Source organism: Phodopus roborovskii, unplaced genomic scaffold (genome assembly GCF_943737965.1).
Source record: "Phodopus roborovskii unplaced genomic scaffold, PHOROB, whole genome shotgun sequence".
NCBI lineage: Eukaryota > Metazoa > Chordata > Mammalia > Rodentia > Cricetidae > Phodopus > Phodopus roborovskii.
In genome coordinates this window covers 41,150,626-41,174,628 of record NW_026126517.1, presented here as the reverse complement: position 1 = coordinate 41,174,628, position 24,003 = coordinate 41,150,626, and the positions used below count along the sequence as shown (strand labels likewise).

Sequence of the window (24,003 nt, the reverse complement as noted above, 5' to 3'; positions counted from 1 at the left end):
CAGCTTCACTGAAATTATTGCCAACACAGCAACATGAATAAATACTATTACAAAGCTCAATGATAACACACTTGCCTAGCAAGTCCACGTATCCAGGTTCAATCCCCACACTACATTTTTAAAAATACATATTTAAATAAAATATTATTACAAAGTTCTGACATCCAGGAAAAATTGAAGATGGAAGGATAGGGAATATCTTATAACTTATTTGAACCAGAGAGAGAGAGGAAGGGAGGGAGGGAGGAAGGGAAGGAGGAGGATGGAAAGAGGGAGGGAGGGAGAGAGAGAAAAAGAGAGAGTTTTAATTCCTCAGACAGTGTCTCACTATATAGGTCAAGCTAGCCTAGAACTCATCATCTTCCTGCCTCAGCCTTCATGTGCCACCACATCAACTCAAATTATTTTTTTTTAAAGATTTATTTATTGTGTTTACAATGCTCTGTTTACATGTCTGCTTCAACACCAGAAGAGGGCACCAGACCTAATTACAGATGGCTGTGAGCCACCATGTGGTTGCTGGGAATTGAACTCAGGACCTTTGGAAGAGTAACCAGTCCTCTTAACCTCTGAGCCATCTCTCCAGCCCCTCAAATTATTTTTTACAAAAAAATAATATTACTTAACTATAATCTTGACTAAAAAAGGAATGAGGGTCAACTTTTCTGTTGATAAGAGCCAGTTCTACTTAACAAACCAAAATATAATTTCAGTTTTCCCTATTCACATCCATTCTCTTAAAACATGATACTTAAGAGTCTTCAACTAGGGGCTGGAAAGATGGCTCAGAGGTTAAGAGTGCAGACTGTTCTTTCAGAGGTCCTGAGTTCAATTACCAGCAACCACATGGTGGCTCACAACCATCTGCCCTGCAGGCAGATATGCAGACAGAACACTGTATATGTAATAAAAATAAGTAAATAAATTTTTAAAACAGAATCTTCAACTAAAATATTCAATGCTAAGACAATGATCTTCTAAAAAAGCAGTTCCCAATACAGACTACAGCCAGGATTTCTGAATCTTCTTCGAATCCCCCATGACAGTGCCCCATGACAGCACCCCTTACCAGCAGGAAGTAGTTTGGAAAGAACAACGCCCAAATTCCCAAATATTGTGTATAAATGTTTGTTTTCGTTTAATTGGACTTTGTTATATAAAATAAATTTTTTTAAAAAAGCAGTTCCCAATACCACAATCATATGGTATTAGCTTCTAACACAACTGATACATTAATTTCCAAATTAATTTGATAACAGTAACAACTTTCCTTTAGAAACTTAAAATTTTTAAGAAAAAAATCTAGTTTCTATAACAACAATTTTCAAATGGATACTGAAAAAGAATGAATAACAGTAATTTTGTACTATTCCTATGTTGTTCAAAAGAAGACAAACTTACTTTCATATAATCAAAATAGTGAAACAGAAAAACCTATAAATTTAACAGCAAACTTGGAGATAAAAATGAAACAAACAGGACTTCTATAAATTTGCCAAGATTATACAGATGGTTTTGGTATTCAGAACAAAATAAGGAATGCTAAGCTAAGGTAAAAGAAAAGGATTCTGAAATAATAAAATGGCTGTAAGTAAACAAATCTTTATCGTTTGCAAGAATGAAAAAAGACAGGGTACTAATCATTTCTAATGTCTTATATTACCTCTGGAAAGTGATTACTGAAATTACATCTGGCTGAAATAGTCTGATAACTCATTTTAAAACAAATGTTTTAAAACATTTGGAACATTTAAAACATTTAAACATTAAAACATTTAAAACAAATGGAAGCATAGTGGACATGTCTGGATCAGAAGTACAATGTTTTACTCTCATTTTACCTATTTGTTCAGCCACCTCAGACCTTAATCCATATCTGGAAAAGTTGGTTAAATGCCAAACAGACTAAATGAAGCTTACAAGTAAATGGTATTTCTAGAGTTCTAGCAGAACTACTAAGCAAAGCACGCTGAATTTTAAATAAGCAACCAATTATGTAGTATAATTAAGAAATGTTAATTATCATCAATGTCAATTTCACATGTGTGGCAAGATGCCAAATGTTGCAGTTGCTATAAAAAGGGGACTTAGACTCAACTTTTCAGGACATTCTGAAAAGTTAGAAATGTTATCTTTCACTGTAAGATCCAGATTTCCTTAATGTGTTCCTTCACTTGATAATTCAAAACCTAATGACTGAAACGGACACATAAATTAAAATACTCTAAAGTCAATAATAGTTAGATTATTCACTAGGTACAAGACATTGTTTCAAACATTTTATTTGCATTACCAAACTTAAGTGTCACAACTTTATAAATGCATCCCTTTCCCAATTTCACATGGGAGAAAACTAAGGGACAAAGAAACAGAAGCAGGTTCTAATCCCATGCCCACTGACTTGGGTACTCATCTTGGTACACCCTCTCATACTACAATAACTAATCCAACAAATTCTTTTTAAAATTACATTTATTTGTTTATCTTATGTATGTGTATGTGTGTTACAGTAGAGGTCAGTAGACTACCTTGTAGAGTTAGTTCTTTCTAAAGCGCAGGTCCTAGGCAGTCAAACTTGGGTTGTCAGAACTTGGCAGCAATCACCCTTTATCTACTGAGCCATCTTTCTGGATCCTCCACAAATTCTCATTGAATGACTTCTCTGGAGCTTGAAATATAACAAAGTAATTATGGATTATTTCATGAGGCATCCAATAATCCATATCTGAGAGGTCTGTCTGGAGTAAGTAATAAGGCCCTAACTGATTCTTAAAGGATATAAAGTACTTAAACAGACAAAATAAAAATGAAGGGAAAAATGACAGTATTCCAGGCAGAAGGACCACAGCAGCAATACAACACTCCAGAAATAACACATATATTCAAGGAAACGTCAGGATGTAGTGCTATAAGGTTGGACTGGAAATGGAAAGTAGAAATTATAAGAGTTAAGATTACAGAGCCAGACAAAGGCCAAATCATGGAGAATTTTAATGACATGGTAAGGAATGCTGGTTTCATCCAGTTGACAAGTGAGGGATTTTCAATTGGTGTTTTAGACATACCATTCTAGCAATTCTGAAAGAGTGAATTTCAGGAAGACAAAACTGGAAATAAGTGAAAAGAAAACAGTTCCTAATAAGGAAAGCATTGGAATAAGGATACTGTGGAAGTTTCTGATTCAAAATGATTTAATTGACAGAGAGATGGTTCTGTCAACCAAGGCTCCTGCCACCTATCTGAAGGCCTGAGTTAAAAACCTAGGAACCATAGACAGAAGAAGAGAACTAACTCCAGCAAGTTGTACACTGATCTTATCATATTTGAGCACATGCATGTTCCTATAAACACACACACACACACACACACACACACACACACAGAGAGAGAGAGAGAGAGAGAGAGAGAGAGAGAGATAAAGAAAGAAGTATAATAATAATTGTATCAAAAAGATTTACCAAATAAGTTGAGTGCAATGGCAGGAGGATCAGGAGTTAACTAGTCTACAAAGTGAGTTAGATGCTGGCCTGGGACACATGTACTCAGGTAAATTTCAGCAGGGTGGTAATGGCTCACACTTTTAATCCCAGCACTCCAGAGACAAGAGACAGGCAGATCTCCGTGAGTCTGAAGCCAGTCTAGTACACACAGTGAGTTCTAGGACAGCCAAAGCTACACAGAGAAACTCTGTCTCAAAAATAATAAATAAGTAAGTAAACAGAAATTTTAGTGAATACATGGATATAAAAAATGAGAGTGAAAGATAAGAAGGACTTGTATACAATTACTAAAAGCCTTTCCCTTGAATTATGAAGTCAACAGCGGTCCATGGTATCTCTGAAATACAACAAAATAAGTGAAAGGAAAACTTTATGAAAGTAAGTTCATCTTGGATAAGTTTGAGAAGATGACAAGTTAGATAAGGCTTTGCAATCCTAATCCAAACCATTTCAAGAAGCTAAAAACATCGAAAAAAGGGAGAAGGAAGGGAAGGAGGGAAAGAGGGAGGGAGAGAGAGAGGAAGGGAGGGGAGGGAAGGGAAGGAAGGGAAGGGAAAAAGAAAAATGGGCCTAACATCTGTTAATATCCTGAAAATATTTTAAAATAAGCAAAACAATCTTTTTCAAATGAGCAAGAAAAAGGCCAAATAGAAAATATGTAAAGAAGTGGTGGCTGGGGAGATGGTTCAGCAGGTAAGAGTGCTAGGTGATTAACCATGAGGGCCAGAGTTCAGATACTAGAAGCACATAACAAGCCAGACATCCCATACATACCTGTAACTCCAGTCTAAGGGGAATAGAAACAGAAAAATCAATGGGGCTTACCTAGCCAAGAAAACACAATTCCTGGGTTCAAGAGACCTGCCTCAAAGAATTAGGCAGTGTCAGAAAAGGACACCTCACAACCTCTTCTGAACTGAATTTGCAAACAGCTGCACCCTCTTACACACTCAAAGGTACACTCACAGAGACACATAAAAAACACAATCTTTTTTGTTTGTTTATGTTTTTTGAGACATGGTTCCTCTGTGTAACCTTGGTTGTCCTGGAATTCACTCTGCCTCAAACTCACAGAGATCTGCCTGCCTCTGCCTCCCAAGTGCTGTGATTAAAGGCATGTGCCATCACTGCCTGGCCAACAAATCTATTTTTAAGAAAAGAAAAAACGTAAAATATAGGTACACACAAATTATCTGAGGTGACCAAAAATTAGAGTACTAAAAAACATGAAGAAAAATAAACACGGGACAAAAGTCAAATCATCAAGCAGACTAGCAGAAACCAAAACCTAACACTTGGAAAGGATATACAGAAAGAGAAATACACCTTGATTGTCAAAATCTTATAAATAATTTTAAAAGGGAAAAACACCTCAATCCTAGGACTCAGCAATTTCTTTCTTGACATCTATTCTTTTTTTTTTTTTTTTTTTTTTTTTTTTAAAGCTCTGGCTGTCCTGGAACTCACAAAGGTATGCCTGCCTCTGCCTCCTGAGTGTTGGGATTAAAGGCATATACCACTATGTCCAGCTGACATAGTTTGTCTTAATTACTGTTCTATTGCCATGACAAGGGCAAATTGCAAAACATGGCATTTAATTGGGATCTCACAGTTCCAGAGAGTTAGAATCCGTGTTCATCATGGCAGGGAGTATGGCCACAGGCAGGTGTGGTGCTAGAACAGTAACTGAGAGCTTACATCTGATCCACAAGCACAAAACAGAATGAGAGAAAAGCTAACTGGGAATGGCATGGGCTTTTTTTGAGACCTAAAAAAAAATCCCCAATGACATACCTTCTCCAACAAGGCCACAACTCCTAATCTTTCCCAAACAGTTCCACCAACTATGGATCAAGTCTTCAAATATATGAGCCTTTGGCAGTCATTCTCAGTTGAACTACCAAATACTTTTTTTCAAGTTTACATAAATAAATTCATTTAATTTTTTATAAAAATCTTATAAAATGGGCATTTCTATTGATTCTATTTGATAGGATAAGGGCACTAAAGATGAATGAAGCTTAAATAACTATAAAACCATCAAATAGTAAAGTCAAGATTCAAGTCAAGGGGGCTGGAGAGAGGGCTCAGCAGTACTTACTGCCCTCATAGAGGACCTGAGTTCAGTTCCCAATACTCATTCTGTGGCTCATAACTATCTGTAATTCCAGTACCAGGGGAGCCAATGCCCTCTTCTGAAGTCTGCAGGCATCAGGCATGCACTTAGTGCATAGTTAAACATGCAATCCAAACAGTCATTCTCATAAATACAATTTAAATATTTTCCCAAAGGTTCAAACCATGTAAGTATGGCCCTAATTCACACTTTATTTTTCTTATTAAAATTTCAGGTTAACATTCAAAGTACTGGGTTTCATCATGGCATTTTTTCATACAGATGTCATTATACTTTGTTCTCAGCACTCACAGTAGATCTGCATGTGGTGGTGCTATAGTATATAACTGCAGCCTGGGGAGGGAGGGACAGTGAGATCAGTAGTTCAAGGCCAGCAGTCTTCCTTTGAGCCTGATCTACATGAGGCCTTGTCCAACGCTACATTCATTATATGGGTTAGAGAGTGCGAAGGAGATGGAGAGGAATGAAACTTGAGGGAACAAAAAAGACAACAACTTCATATAAGGTATAAAGTTTCTATACTGCTCTTTTAGAATTCAGTGTGATAACTGTGATATACATAGTTCTTTTATATTAAATATATATCTGAAGCAAAAATGTCAACATTTTATGTAGGCATGTGGGTGTGTACTACATATTTTGGTAATTGGGTTTATTTTTAAAACTTTTCAAGAAGAAAAATGTCTCATCTACAAAACAACACTTGCAGTTAGTTGGGCATGACAGCCATATCTATAATCACAGCTGTCTGGAAGAGGAGGCAAGAAGCTGGAACACTCAAGGGACAAACTGTTTCTAAAAGCAGTAAGAGAGCTGGAGAGGTAGTTCATTGGGTACACAGTACCCAGACATAAGGAACATAGTTTTGAACCCCAGTACCCACATAAAAAGACTGGGTGAAGTGACACAGATCTGTTCCCCCCAATGCTGGATGGGTGGCAGAGAAAAGCTGATCTCAGGAACTCAGTAGTCACAGAGTCTAACAAATTGGGGGCTCTGGGTTCACTGAGAGAACCTGTCTCAATAAATAAAGTGACTGAGGAAGCTATCTGATGCCCACTTCTAGCCTCCTAACACACTAACACACACACACACACACACACACAAAATCAAACAAAAGTTACCACAGGTTAAAAATAAATTTCTGATCTCCATATTTCAGGTTTTACTTAAAAAACACTCTTTGACAAGAATGTATCTGAATGTATCTGACCAAAAATGTATCTGAAAAATGAGTGTCTAGAACTCAAAACCGTTTCCCACTAGGAAAGTTACAAAAGGATATGAATACCAGAAAAAAAAAAAAATCCCATGGAGCACTAGCAGTGTGGCAGGAAAAGCAGGGGAATACATGTACTGATGGCCCCAAAAGCAAACAAAGCTTCTCAGGCAGGGTTGGAGGGCAGAAGTCATGTTTTATTCACCTTTGTATCCTCAGGAACTAGCAAAATATTGGTATCTCTTAAACATCCCAATGCTGTTGCCTAACAACTAATAAAGTAATGAGGAAAAACTGAGTTCATTATCAATAGGTGGCACTGTCAACATAGAGCAGTTTGGTGCTAAAAGTAAAAATAACCCAGAAGGTAATGTACACACATGCAATCCATAGACATAAAAATGAACTCAAGGTCGGCACTGACAACTCACCCAAATAGCTGGGAGAGTTCATACACAACATTCTGCTAACAAGAAGGCAATTTCCTTGTTGAAGCAATAGCACTTTACATTTTCAATATTTTCTAACTCTTTAATGTCACTTTGTGATTATAAGAACAGTAGTTTAGCTGAATGTGGTGACATATATCTATAATGTCAGCACTAACATGGTTGAGGCTGGAGGATTTCAAATGCCAGGACAAAATATTGTCTAAAATATGAAGCATTACACTGTTCTTTCAGACTCCAAAGTAATATCGATGATATATAGTAATACAGTATAGCTGGATTCCCTTCAACCCACCCCACCAATTCTACTGAATAGAAAGCCAATTGGGGATAAAGGAAAAGAAAGAAAGGAAGGAAGGAAGGATGCTTGATTTACTTTTTCTCTAGTATCTCCTTCTTCTACCTATGACAGAAAAGGGTAAATACTGAAAAGACAGGTCTCTGACATGGGAGAAAACAGAAATAGCAAGTCTATTTTCCTGCTGGACTTACTTATGTTTTCTGCTTACAATTACAAGACACCAGTATAAACAAGAACGAAAGACCTGTAACATAACAAGCAACTATCTTTAGTAATGGTTATGAAAAACTAGGCTTCCCATAAGCAGAAGGCTTAAGAATATACAAACAACTAGAGTTAATATAGTTTGTATCACACAGAAAGAAAATATTGTTTTCTTTTTTGTTATGTTTACTGTTTTCAGAATGAATTAATATGATGGATCTGTTCCTTCCTTCATATAACTTCCCAACTATACTAAATAGTATTCAAGTTGTCAGAAATGGGACAATAGTTCCAGGAACTTAAGAATAAATAATTACTCAAACCAGTGGTAATTCCTGTGGAAGAGCTCAAATCACCACCAGGTTCCTAGCTAAGAGAGCCAGTACAGACAGAAAAGCTATACCACTTCACCAAACTACAAAAATGTAAACTTGTGCACTTAAGCTTGAAATGCAAGCCAAAATTTGCTCCTTTTTATCCCCAATATTAGGCTGGTGTCAAGATCAATTAACTTCCCTCACAAGCACATTCTTTCAACATTCCACAGTGAAGTAGGTCTGTGTTTAATCATTCGGAAAAAAAGAGAATTATGTAACACATATAGAATGATGATGGTAACTATATGTTATTCTAGACTCTTGCTGGGAGCTGCAGTTCAAAGGAAGTTTGTGAAAACGAAAAGCTGCCTCAAGTATCTTCCCCCAAACAAAACAATCACCATAAAAGAAATGAAATACAATCTTATTTTACATTCAACTAGGGTTCAAATATATCAGAAATTCTATTCACTTTTTCAAAAACTGTATCCCAGAACTACTACAAACATAAACTGAACAACTTGCCCAAGAATCCTTACTTATTAACCAATCTTAAGTCCCCCAGAGACTCCTTTTTATAATAATCTCAAATGCACTACAATAGCTTAGTGTAACCTGGGCTACGATGTTTACAGGTGTCTCCACGTCCTTCCCCCAAGGAAAGACAAGGTAGAATGTGTTAGGCAGAAAATAGAGGCTGTGTATATACACTAAACAAACGCTTGTAATCGTGTAATACTGTCTCTTTTACGCCTGGACTATCCTTTCTATTCATGTCTAATACATTTAAAAGAATAATATTCACAGAGTGACACAATTTCTGCCTTCCCGTGTCTCTGGCTGGCTGACACCCGCTTTCCCCTCAAATAAATACAAGCCTGTTGATGGATGCCTGTCCCGCTTTGCAAACAAGAAATAACTGTCCTGTAAGACAAATAAAAACCCTCTCTATGGCTCCGAGGCCAACCACACTTCTGAATGAAAAGCAGACTGGAGCAACAACAGCCAAATCTCCCAGTATGTCCTGTCATTTAAAAGCACCATAATGAAGAGATATCGCTGCGACCCAATTTTAGGTCACAAGCCCTTTTTTTTTTTTAACCCTTCTCTTTTCTCCCCCTTACACTCTAGAAAGAGATAGACTTCAAAAGGAGTGATGATGACCAAGAATTGCACACACATCTAGTAAAGGGGAAAAAAAAAAAAAACTGTCCAACTTGGACGCTGGCCGGGCTCACGTGGAACCTGAGTCCCGGCTGGGCCCTGGCATCGGGCTGAGCAGCTGAACAGCCGCGGGAAAGCAGCCCCCGCCGCGGGTTTGAAACCTGGAGCAGGTGGGATTCCAGGAAGCCACCTTACATAACGGGCTTGTCAAAATCCCAGCTTCAGGACCTCCCTCCCCCTGGTCCGCCCCCGCCCCATCACCCCAACAACAACAGCCCCAGGTCAGCACCGAACGGCCAGTCTGTAAGGAGACCCCAGAGCCTCGCGCGCGTCCCCACACCGAGGCGCGGGAACGCTCTCATCAGCGTCTCGCCATCCTCCCGGACGGCCGGAGCCCCCTCCAAGCAGCTGCCCGCGCCTAGCGGCCCTCCGAGTCCTATCGCCCTGCTCGGCGTCCCCCTTGCCAGTCACCTCCTCAGGGCCGTGACAGCTCCCCACGCCACCGATGCCCACGACGCCTCCCCCGCCACTCACCTCCCCGCCGGCCCCCGCGCGAGCGCCGGGAAGAGCCCGAAGCGCGGGGTCCGATCCCTTCACGCGCGGCGGGCGGGACACGAGGGGGCTGAAAGCTGCGGCGCTTGCAGCCCGCTTAGCTCATCCCCCGGCCCGGCGCTCCGCCCTGCCGTCTCAGTCAGACGGGACTCCCCCTCCCCGCGCGGTCGCCACTGCCTCCGCCTCCTTCCTCAGCGCCAGCCGCCAAGCCCGCCGCGGTCGGCGCCATCTTGGGAGTGACGGAAAAGGCAAGGAGGCGGGGTCTGTGGCATCGAAGACCAATCACAGGCCGAGTCTGACCCAAGGGGCAGGAGAGGGCTGGCTGAGGGGGTGGGCCGTGGGGGAGGGGGCTAAGGAGGAACCCCCGCAAGTGGGCGGGCCGGGCCCGGCTGGCTCGTGACGCGGGGTGTAGTTGGGGAAACGCGTCGTGGTTCCCTTTCTGGTAGGGAGATCCCGAGCCCCCGGCGAGTGTGTACAAGGCGTACTGTACCTTCCTCTTTCACCATCCCAAGGCACAAGGATCCAGCTCTGGCCAACAACCAGTTTCTTCCTCCCCTGCACAGCACGCAGTCCTAGCCTGCTGGAGCTTGGTGCAGCGGTCTGAGCTGAGAACCGCCCACCAGAGTCACTCGGATTCTGCAGGAAACCCCCTGAGCAGTTAGCAACCACCAGTAGCTTTCAGTCCCGAGACAGAAGATCAGGGGAAATTCAGTGGGGTTCTCTGAAAAGCGCCTTGATAAAACACCTATTGTTGACTGAATGGGTGTCCATTACATCGATTAATTGGATATGGCCTACTTAAACCAGACTACGGCTCCACCGTTAATGGCTATTGGCAGGTTGCCTTTGAAAAATGAGGATAATAAAGGTTGATTACCTCTATAGGGTTACTCAGAAATGCTATAATGTATGCCTAAAAGTATTGAATAATGTTAGCTGTTATTCCAAGGACAAATGAAAGAAGAAATAGACCTTTAAAAAAAATCTCTCTAGGTCCAAGGTAATCTATGCAAAGCAAGCTTCACCTTTTTACTAACCGCGCTTATGGTTTTATTTTATACCAGCAAAGAGAACACAATAGTCAGGGAACCAGAAAGGTCTGCTTTCAGGAACTTGCAGTCTAATAGGGGAAGCACAACGAAAAACATACTTTACACTTGGAGAAGAAACGTGAAGGTTACAGGAAGAATTCTGGGTAGAAAATAACAAGATGGTTTTTGAAACCAGAGAGGGCAAGGTATGCCCATCTGATGAAATCAGTGGAGGGAGAAAGGCCCTGGAGAATTGGGTAAAGAAAAAAGATTGCGCACAGAACCTGCAATAGGGAGGGGCTTGGCTTTTAGAACTGAGTGTAATACGTGTTGCTGGGAAATGTGTTTTGCCTGAAGAAGCCTTACATTAGACCGGTGAAGGGAGTTGAGTGCTCAGTTGTACAAAGCCTAGAAAGATATAGAAACAAGACCGGCTTTGATTCTAAGTGCAGGCTGAAGCCTCTGAATGGTAAATAATGAGCAAAGGAGTGAGGATTAAATCGTTCATCATCATGCCTGGCTTGATACAATTTATTTTTAAGCATGTTATATATTATTTTGTTATAAGGTATAGTTATCTGTACAGATCAATGTATTTGATATCTTTTTAATTCTTTTTTTATTGATTTCAGGTAGTAATCCATGTTAGTCAGTCTTGTCATTTCTGCCCAATACGTAATGTTTGATACTATAATCCCAAATGTATTTTAATAAGTATTTTTCCTTTGTTTATATTTAATATCCACCACATGCATGCAATGCCTGAGGAGACCAAATAAAAACTGAAATCTTTTTAACTTGGTTGGATCCTTCCTCCCTGCTGCCAATGTTTTTTAACTCCACTGTGAGGACATGGCTATCTGCTAGTCAATGGTTACTAGAGACAATCTTTATCATAAAGGGATACAAATAAATTTTTGAGGAAGACGGATATGTCACTATCTTGATTGCATTGATGGTCACAGATATATACATATGTCAAAATTATTAAGTTGCACCTCTAAATATGTATATCCTTTAGATTTCAATAGTACTACTTAAAAGCTTTTACTTTTTTACATTTTCTTCTAAGATAAGGCCATGAGGTAGCTCAAGCTGGTGTCAAACCCATTGCAATTCTCCTGCCTCCACCTTCAAGTGCTGGGATTACATGGTTGTGCCACCACACCCATTTTATTTTGTAATGGCAAGCACTTTAGCAACTGAGCAATGTTCTCTGTTTCAAACAAACTTTTGTTAAACAAACTATTTAAAGGTTCAGTTGATAACTCCTGTTTTTTCCCCATTGTCCATAAACTTAGCCATTAATTGGTTTGATAGTTGTGAAACATGCCCAGTCATTTCCCCTTTAAAGAGTATCTTAGCATATTATATTATCAGCAGTACAAAGTACTTTCAGTTGAGATATAGATATATCCATCCACATTATAGAATTCTAGTTAAAATGTCATAAACATATAATTGCAAGAATAGCTTGTAGCACGTGATTCTTTAAAAGTTGGGATGGAGAGAAAGTTCAGTTGTTAAGGTGCTTACCATGAAAGAATGAAGTCCTGAATTCAGCCCCCAGAAACCATGTTTTAAAAATCTGGACACAGTGGCTGTGCTAGTTTTTGCCTACTTGATACAAGTTAGAGTCATCTGAGAAGGACTCTCAATTGAGAAAATGCCTACATTAGATTGACCTTTAAGCAAAACTATATGGCATATTCCTGATTAGTAGTGATGAGAGAGAGTCCAGGTTTAATACGAAAGCAGCTGAGTGAACCATGGAGAGGAAGCTAGTAAGCAACATTTCTCTGTAGTTCTGCTTCCAGGTTCCTTCTTGAGTTCCTATCCTGACCTCCCTCATGGTGAACTGTGATGTGGAAGTATAAGATGAACTATCCTCCCCCGGTTGGTTTTGGCTAGCATTTTATCACAGCAACAGAAAGGAAACTAGAATTTCGTCATAGCCTTTGTAATCTCAGCACTGGGGAGATAGAAAGAGGTATTTGTGTGTATGTTGCATATGTGTGGCCAGTATATGCATATGTGTGTGGCTAGGCCAGAGGTTAACTACAGTATCATTCCTCGGGTGTTGGCCACATTTTTTTAAGTTTATTATATATATATAAAAAAGTTACTGATTGGCTGTAGTGCATACCTTTAATCTCAGCACTCAGGAGGCAGAGGCAGGTGGATCTCTGTGAGCCCAAGGCCAGCCTGCTTTACAGAACTAGTTCTATAACAGCCAAAGCTACATTAAGAAACCCTGTCTCAAAAAATAAAACAAAGAAAGAAAGAAAAAAGAAAACCAACAAAAAAGAAAGTTGCAAATAAAATAGCAGGGGTTCTTATTGGACTGGAGTTCCCAAATAGCAGGGATTCAACCATTTATGCTTCTCCAGTACTGGGAATACAAGCACATGGCATTATACCTGGTGTCTTAGTTAGGGTTTCTATTGCTGTAATGAACACCATGACAAAAGCAAGTTGGGAAGGAAAGGGTTTATTCAGTGTATACTTCCATATCACTCTTCATCATCAAAGGAAGTCAAGACAGGAACTCAAACAGGGCCGGGAACCTAGAAGCAAGAGCTGATGCAGAGGTCACAGAGGGGTGCTGCTTGCTGGCTTGCTCCACGTGGCTTGCTCAACCTTCTCTCTTATAGAATCCAGGACCACCATCCCAGGGGTGGCATCATCCACAACCGGTAGGGTCTGCCCTCATCAATCACTAACTAAGAAAATACTCGACAGGCTAGCACACAGCCAGATCTCATGGAAGCATTTTCTCAATAGAGGTTCCCTCCTATTAGATGAATATAAATTGTGTCAAGTTGACATAGATCTAGCCAATACACCTGGATTTTTTTATGGGACTACTGCAGATCAAACTCAGTTTCTCATACTTGAGCAATAAAAACTTTTACCTACTGAGATGTCTATCTTGCCCCATAACTTCTGTCTCTTGGAAAGCAAATTATAACAAAAGGTAGCAGAGGCTCAGGTGTAACTGAAGAGTATTTGCTTATCATACAGGAAACTCTGTGCTTGATCTCAAATACTTTTTAAAATAACATGTTTTACTATATGTTATATGTATAGGCGCTTTGTCCAGATGTGTGTTTGTGCACTATGTTCATGTCTGGTGTCTGCAGAGATCAGAAGAGGGCATTGAATCCCCTGGTATTGGAGTTACTGATGCTTATGAGCTACACTGTGGGTGTTCAGAGGACACTCCTTTGTCCTCTGGAAAAGCAACATGTGTTCAACCACTGAGCCTTCTCTTCAACCTCTCAAGTACTTTTTAAGATATTATAAGTAAAAATTTCTGCTGCTTTAAGCAAACGAAAGTGATAGAAAACCAATAAGGAACACTTGACTGTGTGTTTAGAAAGTACCTTCAAGTACTTCAGAGCCCTTAACAGTCAGATCTCAAGTCCTGGCAACATTCCAGGCACATGTCACTACAATCACAGCTAAATAAACTCACGGCCCAAATGTGTCTTCGACAAAAGGGCCTAACAATATAGACATGAGCCAGATAGAAAAATGTGGCTTGTAAATTTCAGCCCCATGCCATTTCTGAAATGATGTCATCCCTTTACACCTGGAACTCTATCTGGCTGTTTCTAAGAAGTTATTTTAAAACACTGTAGTTCAAATGATGCATGAAAGAAAAACGATGAAAGCAGTAACCATTTATAGCACTGGGAGCACAAGCTGTTTTACAGCCTAGTCCTGTCCACCTGTTAAATTTGGTACTTTAATTGCTCTGCCAGACTTTTCCATGGCTTTTTAAATGAAAACCTGTAGCCTTAAAGTAATCCTTGATATCTGTGCCACAGGGCTTCCTCGTGGGTGTGAAAACCTTCCAGCAGCCATTTATGAGCTTTCACAAACTCTTTGGATGACTTCCAAAGCAGAACCCACATTTGCCAAATTGTATTCATTGTGAAACAGTGTTAGAGTGACATTGCCATGTATTTAACCCACAAGCTGAAATGTATTAGTTACATGATCCTAACAGCAATTTATTTCTTTAAGCAGACTGATCTGGTGCAATTCATTTTGAAATACAATGTATCTAACAATTTTTAAAAATAACAGTAAAATATGTTATAATAGTAATGACCAATTCTAGGACTGGTGAGATGGCTCAGCCACTAAAGGCACCTGCCAAAAAGCTTCCTGATCTGAGTTGGATCATTAGGACTGACATGGTAGAAGGAAAGAACAAGCTCCTCCCCCCAACCAAAGTTGTATATACACACACACACACACACACACAAAGTGTAATAAAAAATTAAAAAGAAATCATCAACTCTAAACCTGATCTTAAGAGAAATAACCAAGAACAGGAGGTTCTGTAGCAGTCTGGGCCACTGGTGTCCCTGCCCATGGGTGGCCATCTGAGGCATCATCTTTGACTCAGCACTTTTTCAGTTTTGAAAATTACCTCTTTTCAACATTCTCAAATGAGTAATTTCACCTCTTCCAACAATGTCTCATAAATGCAGTTTTGACTTTTGGAATTGTCTTCAAGATAAAGTTCTTCCTAAGTACCATGTTCTCATCTGTGCCCCCTGACAATATTTTTCTACTTTTTAACATATTCACCTCAGCCAGTGTTTACTCCAAATACTGTGCAAAACACAGAAGGAACATGGTGGTTCATAAATAGGCACACCCAAGATGCAAAAGGCATGTTCCTCGTCAAGGAACTTTAATAATAGTCAGACTGTGACAATGTGCACACTAAGCAGACTCATTCATTTCTGTGGAAGCCCAGGGGATTGAATAGTGAAGACTGAAAATGGAGGAAAGTGACATTTGAGCCAATCCTGACAAGTCTTTCTTAGACCTTCTATAAAGCTGAGGGCATTGTGGTGCTTGGAGCTGAGGGCGGGTTGAAGTAGAAAGGACAGGTTTCTCTTTGAATTTTTACAACAAACACAAAACCTGAAAGAGATGCTCATAAAAGACTCCAGCACTCGGCTGTCTTTGGGAGTGGCCAGAGGTCCAAGTCATTTAGAAGGATGGATATCTGTGCTGACTTGCAGGAAATATGAGTCAGCGCTTCTCATCTGCTCAGCACAAGAGGTGCAGCCTGGAGATTTGGAAAACACCAGGCTGAACAAATCAAACACCAACTTGCTTTCTTTTTATTGACTGGTCCAGACACACATCCTGCAAAAAAAAAAAAAAAAAAAAAAAAGGACAAGGGGGACACTCTTTTATTGTCACAGCTGAAGGAAAACTGCCAGAAAAGGGAAACACCTGTAATTCAAAAGAATGGACTTGGGGGAGGGGGCAGCTCCTGTTTTATACATAGTTCCTTAGGTTGGGAGACACATCTTAAATCTGCATTTCTCCCCTACATGTTAGTATTATATAATGAACTATCTCCTGCTACTTCAGTCAAAAGTGCCCCCGGAAGTCAACATTTTCAAAGGAACTCATTATTTTTGTCCCAAACCTGTCATTCCTATATTTTGGAATTATGGGCTAGGCATGGTAGCAGACACCTTTAATCCCAGCACTAGAAAGGCAGAGGCAGGAAGATCTTTGTGAGTTAGAGGTCACTATATAGCATGATCTATATAGTGAGTTCTAAAATGGCCAGGGATTTATAGAGATTGTTTCAGGAAGAAAAAATAAATATTATAGGCTGGAGAGATGGCTCAGTGGTTAAGAGCACCTGTTGCTCTTGCAGAGGATCTGGGTTCAGTTCCCAACATCCACATGGTGGATCACAATAGTTTTTGACTCCAGCTCTAGGGGGTGGGGGATGGCACCCTCTTTTGATCTCCATGGATATCAGGAATGTGTGTGGTATGCATGAATGCATACATACATACATGCAGGCAAAACACTCAAACAAATAAACCTAAAACATCTTGACTAAACCTGAAACATCTTATTTGTGTGTGATATCTGTAGTGAGGGACACAAGCACAAAGGGGGTGCACATGTGAACATCAGAGAACAACTCTGTGGGGTATGCCCTTTCCTAGGGCTCCAGGGCTCAAACTCTTACCATCAGGCTTGTATGGCAAGCACTTGTGCACAAGGACCCATCTCACTGGCACCCCTGTCTTATATTTTGAGACAGGCAGGGTCTCTCAATGAACCTGGAGATTGCCAATTGGCTGAAATTGGTTAGGGATCTCCTGGGATTCTCCTGTCTCTGCCTCCTCAATGCTGCTTTTACATGTATTTCCCACTGCATGGCTGTGGAGGTCTGGCTGATGTCCTCATGCTTGAGTGGAACCACTTTACCAACTGAGCCATCTCCCCAGTACCTGTATTCTCTAATTTCTCGAATGGTACCCTCTATGTACCTCCTCACAGAAGTTAAAACTTTTTGAGTCATCATTTTCCCTTCATGCCTATTCTCATTCAATGTTAGGGATTGAGCCCAGGGCTTCACAGATGTTAGCTAAACACTCCACCAACTGAACTACATCCTTAGCCATCAACGTCTGATCTTGAAGTTATCCAAGAGGGGTGAGGGTGGGGGTTGAATAATAATGGCCTCCATAGGCTCATATATTTGAGTGCTTTGTCCCCAGTGGGTGGAACTGTTTGGAGAGGATTGGGAGGTGTAGCTTTGTTAATGGAGGTGTATCACTAGGGTTAGGTTTTGAGACTGCAAAAGCCTTTACCACTCCCAATTCTCTCTCTCTCTCTCTCTCTCTCTCTCTCTCTCTCTCTCTCCCTGTCTCTGTCTCTATTTCTATATCTATCTATCTATCTCTCTGACCAGATATAAGCTATAAGCTCCATGCCTCCTGCCTCCTGCCATCTTCTCTGCCACGATGGTCACAGATCCTAAGCCATGAACCCCAAATTAAATACTTTCTTTTAAAATTGCCTTGGCTGTGGTGTTTTGTCATGGCAATAGAAAAGTAACTAAAACACAGTGCCAGGCATTAAGCTACTCCCTCTTCTCCACTGCTTCTCCCTAGGGTGATGGAGCATCTCTCATTCAGAACACCATCACACAAACAGCACAAGGTCCTTGACAGACTGGAAGCATTTAACCCTCTGCTACCTGTAAGAGCACTTTAGGCAAGCTCAGTTTATGGCATAAGCCTATGTTCCTGTCATTCAGGGGCCTGAGGCAGGAAGGTTGTGATTTTAAGGCCAATCTAAGTCACATAATGAAACATTGCATCAAAAATAAAACAAAACAAAACAAAAACAAAAGAAGTACCGCATTCCTCTTCCCACACATATGAGTATGAAGTCAGTTGTATCAATGGTAAAATTCATCCAGAAGGAGAAACTCTCACAATTAGCTTATTCAAGATTTAGAGGATAGAGGATAGAAAGATGGCTCAGAGATTAGCTGTTCTTGCAGGTCTAAATTCAACTCCCAAAACAGACACTGGGCAGCTGACAAAGGCCTGTAACCCAGCTCCAAGGGATCTGACACCCTTTTCTGGCCTACATGGATACTTGCACACATGTGACATACACTCACAGAGACACACACACATGCACACACACCAATAAATAAATAAGTTTTTCAAAGATTTGGAGAATAACAGATATTTAAGCTTAGAAAGGTCTCCAAAGCCCCTTCTGTATCAACTTTTCTGATAACTAAATAACCCCTAGGTTATTTTAGGCTTTCAAGTGTGAGCATCACTTAACTGTTTGCCAAAAGTGCACAGCCTTCCTCTATGTTTCATTCAGAATCCTGCAAGTTTTCATGTTTGCAATATTGTAATCGCTTTAACAGCATCTGTAATTTAATAAATATCACTTTGTTGAATTAATAGACTTTAGACATTATATTTATGCAGCTAATACTCTGTGATAATAACTTACAGAGCTTAAAATTATGTTAAGGGACTAGTGATGTGCCTTGGTTGGTAGAATGCTTGTCCAGTTTGCACAGGACCCTGGGATCAGTCCTCACAACTGCATCAAGTCAGACCTGGTGGTGCCTACCTGCAATTCCAGCATGTGGGAGGTGGAGTCAGGAGGATCAAAGATTCAGGGTCATCCTTGGGTATGAAACAAATTGGAGGCCTACTTGGTCTACATGAGACTGTCTCAAAAAAAAAAATGTATGTTTACAGGGAAAGAGAATTGTGCTAGACAGGTTAGGCCTTTAATCCCACCACTTGGGAGGCAGAGGCAGGCAGATCTCTGAGTTCAAGGCCAGCCTGGTCTGCACTGTGAGTCCTAGGACAGCCAGGGCTATTACATAAAGAAAAACTGTCTCAAAAACAAACAAACAAACAAAAACAGAGAGAGAGAGAAAGAGAGAGAGAGGAGAGTTAGCTTTCATCTGAAAGTATTGGTACTAGATAGAAAAGAAGGTGGTAATGATAGGACAGTGTTGTCCCAACTGCCATGTACCTGCATGGAAGTGACGCTGTCTGGAAGGCAATAGACAGTAAGCTGAAGAACAGCCGCCACAAAGTGCTTCTTCACATTAGGCTGAAGAGAGCTATGATGACACTGGCCACATTTAGCTAATAAGCTAATATTTAATATTTATGTATTAAAAGGGAATTGGGCAGATAATGGCTCCATGAAAAGAGACAAGAAATTTATTCTTCCATTTCAAATTATCTCATAAAGTAAAGCTGAGAAGAACTGATGATAGGGCTGACAAGATGACTCAATGGAAGAAAGTGCTTGTTGAGCAAGCCTGAAAGCCTGAATTTCATCCCTGGAGTACATGGGAATGTGGAAGGAGAGAACCAACTCCACAATGTTCTCCGGCCTCCAGACAGGTGCCATAGCAGACACACCCATGTGTACACATATCACACACTCACACACACACATTTTAATTTTTAAAAAGAAGTACTAAAGATAGTGAAAAGAAAATTCGTTCAAGGGGACTGAGTTGGCTCATTCAGTAAAATATTGTCATGCAAGCACAAGGGCCTGAGTTCAGTCCCTAGCACCCACATAAAAACTAGGTGATAAGCTTTAGGTTCACTGAGAGACTTCTCCAAAAAATAAGGTGGAGAGCAATTGAAGTCAACCATGGTTTTCTCTTTCCCCTCTCTCTCTTTCTCTTCCTCTCTCTCCCCCCCCCCCCACACACACACTGGTTTTCCCAAAAGACAACCTCAAGGCTGGGGTTTAAGTAACTTGTATAGCAGTTGGACAATGGTAAGGCACAGTGGATTATATTCTAGGGAAATTGAGGTGAGCAGGCAACAGAAAATTACTTCAAATTCATCATCCAACCCACATAAGTTGATTTCTTGTTTCTCTGCTCCAGAGTATAGAATTTTCATGCAGAAATAAATCTCAGAGAGTAGCAAATGACGACTTCAATGTTAAGACAGTGACCCCTTTGGGACTTCTTCAAAGTCATAGACATGCAACTGTGTGAAAAGAGCTAGAGCCAGGCTCCACTTCTCAGATCTAGAGTGCTTAGTTCTCTACATTTCACGTACACCAATCAGGTCTGGGAATGCAGGTTCAGTTTCCCTTTGAAGGAAGATTGATAAATAGGAAAAACCTTAGTTTTGGCAGGGAAAATTTGAGCTCAGAAAAGTAACGTAAATTTTTCCAAGTCATCTGACAGATGGTAAGCTCAGGGCTCATCTGTACAGGAGGATCCAAATGTCTCTGGGCATAGAAATCCCTCCTTCCACCCACCTGTATTTTACTTTAACCTGTTATGTACAATGTATGCTGCTAGGTGCTAGAGAAAAGATTGTAAGATGAACAGATTCATTTTTGCAAGATGAGATTTCTATGCTACAAGATTGAAAATTGAATGATACCTGATTATCAGGGAAACACTCATATCTTCTTGTTGGTTGAAAGGCTAGTAAGAAGTTAAGTCTACTATAGTATTGAAACTTTGGTTTATTTTTCCCTTTTTCTATTTATTTACTTATAGACAGGATCTCATGCCTGGCCTCAAACTCACTATGTGGTTGAGCCTGGCCTTGAACTTCTGACCCTCTGGCCTCCCAACTGCTAAAATTACAGAAATGGAACAGAAAATATCAGATCAATGAGCTATTATATGTGTGTGTATACGTAAACATACAGACTCCAATCTGTATCTACATCTGTCTCTCTCCATATATATATATATAATATATATACATATATACATACATACACACACACACACACACTCATATATATATATGTATAAAACTGTGATGTGCTACCTAAATTCTCCTTCTCTAGGACTGAAGCATGTATTCTTCCAGCTGCCAAGAGTATCAGCAGCCACTAGATTTTATCTAGGTCCTTCTGTAGGACTCTCCAAGGAAAAAGCTACTTGCCTCAGGTCATGTTCTCCTCCTGGTTGTAGCTGTATCCAGTAACTGGCAGATAGGTATATAAAGGCCTGATCCCTTCTTCAGTTCTCATTAATCTGAAGAATTCATGCCAGTTTATGCAAGATCAGTTGAGGCCATCTGCTATTGCCAGTAGCCTGACTCCTCCCCCTTCCCATTCTTGCTACCTTTTCACCTCCATGGTTGCCTATTCTAGGGGACTTCTCAATAAACATTCTGCATACAAATAAATTGTTTTATTATGTTAACCGTGTGTGTGTGTATGTGTGTGTGTGTGTGTGTGTGTGTGTGTGTGTGTGTGTGTGTGTGGACACCTTGTCATTCTCTCGTACCACCTAGGACCTGGGAACCGAATTCAGTCTGTCAGGTTTGGTGGCAAACACCTTAACTAGAGATGAGTCATCTCTCCATGGTCCCTACCCTCCTCCCCATGCCCGTTTGTTTGGGGGTTGTTTGTTTGTAGACAAGGTCTTACTATGTATCCCTGGGTGGCCTTGAACTCACTACGTAGACCAGATTGGCCTAAAACTCAAAAGAGATCTGCCTGTCTCTGCCTCTTGAGTACTGGGACTAAAGGTAAACATCACCACAGCCAGCCTTTTTACTACATTTAAAATTTTCATTTGTGTGTGTGTGAGTGAGTGGACACATATGTCATGGTATACATGTGGAGATCAGGGGAGAACTTGTGGAAGTCCATTTTTTTCTTTCACTATGTGGGTCTCAGAGATGGAACTCAAATCATCAGGGTTTAAAGGCAAGCCCTCTTGATGGCCCTGCTCTTTGAATATTTTGATTAATGCACACATTCAAGGAAAAACAGAATTTTAGAATGTTAGTCCTACCTATGAAAACAATCAATAAAAATAAATCATCATACTTAGAGATTGTAATTTATTTTTAATGAACTATAATACTGCAAAAATAGTTGTATAGTGATGATAAGAAGGGGATTCCAAAGACCCAGAGAAGTTTAATCATATTTGGAATATTTTAGAAATCCAGATGAGGCTGGGTGGTGGTGGTGCACGTTTTTAATCCCAGCATTTTAGTCTCAGTATTTGGGAAGCAGAAACTGATGGATCTCTGTGAATTTAAGACCAGCCTGGTCCATAGAGTGAGTTCCAGAACAGCCTCCAAAGATACTCATAAAAGCCCTATCTTGACAAAAATAAAAATAAAAAATTTAAAAAAAAAAAAGATGAGCACATCTTAAATCCAGAACTCAGAACTCAGGAGGCAGAGGCAAATGGATCTATGAGCCTGGATTACATGAAACCTTGTCAGGAAATTAAAAAAAAAAAACATAAGTATAAGAAGCAAGGTTTCATTTATTCCATTTGATTGCCCAACTTTCAGCTGAGCAGAATTTTGTTTCAAGGCCCTCTTGTTGCAAAAACTTACAATGTAGTTGTGACTGTTGTTTCTATTGTGACCAGAAAGGCCAGTGAAGGAAAAAAACGGGGTGGGTGTTAGAGAAAGGATGCTCTGTGTAACTTCAAGGTCTTCAGCAGATAACTAATTTTGAAACAAGATGAATAAACACTGAAGCAGTGGGAGCTTTTACAACGAATGAGCCTTCCTCAGTTTCAGAGAAACTGGGAGAAGGGCAAGGAACTGTCCAAATGAACTATTTCATCTTTGTATTTTGAGAGTTGTGACAACTAAGCAAGTGACATTTGAGCATCATTTACCCAGTGGCTCTACAGTCTCCTGGGATTTCTGGGTTTGAGAGGGACCTTTACTTACTCCTGAGTAAGAACGGGAGGCAGGAAATCTAGCCAATAATCCAATTGTCTTATGTCAAGGTCATTGCTGGTTGATTGAGGAAAAGGAATATCCGTGGAATTTCCTTTGCACATGCCTATTTGTGTGGATATATTTAGTCATCTGAATGCTTCTGGTAGTGATGATAAACAACGTACTTAAGAATTGGGACAATTATTCACAAGATGAATACAAGCAATGCAATGAAGAATCTGTGAAGTCCTACAGACCTTTGTAATTTGTTTATAGTTTTAAAGAGGGTTGCAGGTTAAGATATAGCTGGAGTTGTGTTTGGAATGCAAGGGAGGAAGTTAACAGAAAACCAAAGGAAGGTCAATCATTGTCACATTGTCATGAGCTACTTTTTTTTTTTTTTTTTTTTTTTTTTTTGAGACAGGTTTCTCTATGTAGCGCTGGCTGTCCTGAAATTCAAATCACTTTGTGGACCAGGCTGGCCTTGAACTCACAAAGACTGCCTCTGCCTCCCAAGTTCTGGCATTAAAGGCATGCGCCACTACACCCAACTGTGAGCTACTTTCTTGCCAGGCCTTCTGATTAAATCCTTACCCGCGGCAAAAAATAAAATAAAATCTATCATCTGTTCCCTCTAAAGTAATAAATTTTTAAAATATTATTTTTATGAGTGTTTTGCCTGCCTGTGTGTATGTGCATCATATACCTGTGTGGTGCTCAAGGGGGCCTGAAGAGGGATTCCCCTGGACTGGAACAACATGGGAGTTGTGAGCCACTAAGCATGTGCTGAGGATGCAACCCCAGGTTTTCTAGAACAGCAGAGCCATCTTCTTCCTCCCCTTCCCCACTATATAGGCTTTCTTTTAAAAAGCCCTTGTGAAAAGTTTGTTAAGGGCGTCTGCATGATTCTTAGGTGGGGGGGGGAAGCTCTGTAGCTTCTCCTTTCAAAGAGTGGAACTAGGAAGGTCCTTCTACGCCCCCACACACAGGAAATTCCTGGGAACCATAAGCTAGACATACAAAAGTGTGGTCCTTCCTCAAATTGTATATCACCAGCATCTCCCCTGCTCTTCACAGATCTCAGTCTACAGCTGTGTAACATCTGC

At 40.3% G+C, this 24,003-nt stretch overlaps 1 protein-coding gene across 1 annotated transcript in view; it reads right to left on the bottom strand.

The window, feature by feature from the left end:
• The window catches only part of Dennd4a (DENN domain containing 4A), a 94,861-nt gene extending 84,783 nt beyond the window's left edge, over positions 1 to 10,078 (bottom strand). The window contains exon 1 of the mRNA XM_051197774.1: positions 9,826 to 10,078. The gene's annotated coding sequence lies outside the window, so the exon portion shown is untranslated. The remainder of the gene's footprint in view (positions 1 to 9,825) is intronic.
• Positions 10,079 to 24,003: the final 13,925 nt, after the last annotated feature.